The sequence below is a fragment of the Chiloscyllium plagiosum genome, unplaced genomic scaffold (assembly GCF_037043375.1).
Source record: "Chiloscyllium plagiosum isolate Xiang-an unplaced genomic scaffold, Cpla_swu_hap1 HiC_scaffold_38, whole genome shotgun sequence".
Lineage (NCBI taxonomy): Eukaryota > Metazoa > Chordata > Chondrichthyes > Orectolobiformes > Hemiscylliidae > Chiloscyllium > Chiloscyllium plagiosum.
Window position 1 is genome coordinate 90,857,785 of NW_028270176.1, and position 2,715 is coordinate 90,860,499.

The 2,715-nt window shown below is 45.4% G+C and overlaps 1 pseudogene; it reads right to left on the minus strand.

The window, feature by feature from the left end:
• Positions 1-235: 235 nt before the first annotated feature.
• LOC148139735 (uncharacterized) lies at positions 236-2,184 on the minus strand (annotated as a pseudogene).
• Positions 2,185-2,715: the final 531 nt, after the last annotated feature.

A 2,715-nucleotide genomic window follows, 5' to 3' on the forward strand; every position in this document is an offset into this window, starting at 1 on the left:
ATAGCTTCAGGTGCATTAGGAAGGTGAGCAATGAGCATTGGAACATGTACATAGTAATACCTTTGCGCTGCATGAGGTCACCTCGCCCCGCTACGTAACTTCCCTTTATGTAAATTAAACTCCACTTATATTTTCTTTACCATACACTAGGGTTCCTGGTTTTCACACAGGCAGCCCGGGTTCGACACCCAGTATGGGGACCATCTGCCCTTTTCACACCTTAAAGTGATGAGGTTCACAATCTTATTTGTTTCTCAAATTCATGAAGTAACCTTTGGCTCTTCCTTCGCTGTTCGTTCTCTGCACTCTCATTTATTATGCCCAATTCCAAAAGAGGGCCCATTCCCTTGTTGTTCAGTAGATGGAGTCCCTCAGCTTGATTACCCTGCAGGGTCATTTGTTTCACTAAGGCTGTTTCAATTAATCGTTGGACTAATCCTCGTACACAAGGTATAATGCAACAACCGACTGTAGTTAGTACCCCTATCACTATTATCAAGGATGTGAGAACGGAGACCACCATCCCATTCCACTTCCCAAACCATGATTCCAGCCAACCTGTGAGTGACGTGTCCACTCCTGAATTCTTAGCCAATTCCTCCGAGAGGGTGGTCAATCCTTGCAATGCGCGAGTGATTGACCCATCAGTGCTGTGTTATTCGGAATAATGGTACAGCAACTTCCCTCTAACATTTCACATACACTACCTTTTTCGGCTAGAATCATGTCCAGTGCTCGTCTGTTTGCCCAAACAATCCTGCTCGTAGCATCAAGCTGTTCGGCAACTCCCTTGACTGCATCTCTAGTATAGTTTATAAATCTTTGTTGGTTATAAAAAGTGCAGTTTATCCAATCTTCATTTTTATTAATTTTTACCCACCAAAATAGGAATGATTCTAAACCTGCTGCAATCTGGTTGCGGGCCTTAAACTCGTCAAGCGCCCCTCTAGGAACCCCTATGGAGTCAAGATAAATCCTGTCATCAAAGGAAGTCCCCAATATCGATTTCTTGCTTCGCACATCCTCCTCCACTGCCTTCCCCTCTATCTCAAATGCCAAGGTAAATGGAATTGCCAATTGTACAATTGCACAAGTGCCTCGCCAGCTAGAGGGCATAGTGGGTCTTAAAATCTTCCCACCACAGTACCACCACAAATCCGCTCGGGGTACTTTTAAGGCTGAATAGTTCCTTCCCCACTCTGTCTCAGAAACTGATTCAATTTCCGAGCATAGCGTTCGGTCTCCTACAAATCTGGAATGGTCTGTTCCATTCCTATGTACACAGGAGGTATGATTCCCAATCACATTCACAAACATAGGGGGAGTTTTTAACTCTCTCCCCTTTAGGGAAGGAAACATAGACAGCAATTACTGGCAACCGGGGTTTCCCCACGCCGTCTCATCCTGATACAGGGCTATCATGCATAGTATATCGGCACTGTCTTGCTTCCACCCGAGCGGAAAGGGAACCACCCGAGTCACCGGTCTACCTGAGGCACAAGAATGGCAATTGCTTTTGTTGATGCTTTTTACCGTATATTTCACCCATTCCACCCAGGCATCTGTATCTCTGAATCCAGTTTCTATTTCAAGGGTCTGTTTTAAGTCTTTGACCTCTATAACTTTTACCAGATTCGGGTCACTGTCAGGGATATAAGGTTCTTGTTCTTTTCGCTTTCCATTTTCTCCAATTATTTGAAAGCAGCAGCCCACAAAACATTTCCCAGGGTACCTCCCAGTCACTGCACCCCGACATATTTTTAAGGGAACCTCAGGGGCTTCCATTAAGATCATAAAGTTGTTGCTGAGGGGCCGACTCCCATTTTCACGGGGAGGAAGAAAGCGTGCAGGAAAGGATTCTTCAGAGGAGGTATTTTTAATAGTGAGGTATATCGGGTTGCATTTCTCATCAGTACATTCTGGGGACGGGCGGAAGGGATGAATAGCGATGCCAGGTGGCGATCCTTGTACCCCAAATGTTTCCTGCATCTGCGTCTGGAGACTGATTGTAAATGAACTATATTCTCTCTGATCCTTTACATCTCCACAATCTACTAGACTGCAAACATCACTCTTTATTACCTGCGGGTATTCAGATTCAGGGAGTTTTAATAGTTTCGAACATGCCACCCCTACTTCGTAAAGCGTTAACACCAAGAGGATGAAGTTGGTCACTCTATTCATGGTACCTATTTGATAATAATATCCCCGTACTCACCCACCCCTTTCTCTCGCGTCTGGGAAAGGTGAACCCACACAGCACTTACAATTAATGGCAGCAGTGTTAAAGGTCTCTTATTTCAGTTCAGTCTTTCTGCTCAGCTTACTTTTCAGAGGGTCCTCTGTAGGATGAACTTGCCACTCTGCCGTGGAAGAAGGAGCGTCTACTGGACCCTTAGCGCGAGTGTGATGGCTCCACCCTTTTTCAGCAGTTCGAATGGCTGTTTCAGTAGTCAGGAGGGTTAGGGACGGTCCCTCCCACCTTGGGTGCAGTTTGGTATCTTTCCAGGTTTTGATCAGGACCCATTCACCCGGCTGTATTCGATGTACGGAAAACTCAAGTGGAGGTGTCTGGGTCAACAGACCCTTCTTCCTGAGGACAGACAAAACAAACCCGCGCGCCACAATATAATTCTTTTAAAAAACTTATCATTGAACTCTACAGTTGGTAATTCCCTAATTCCCCTCTTGCTTCTCGATTGTTCCCCTTCTGAT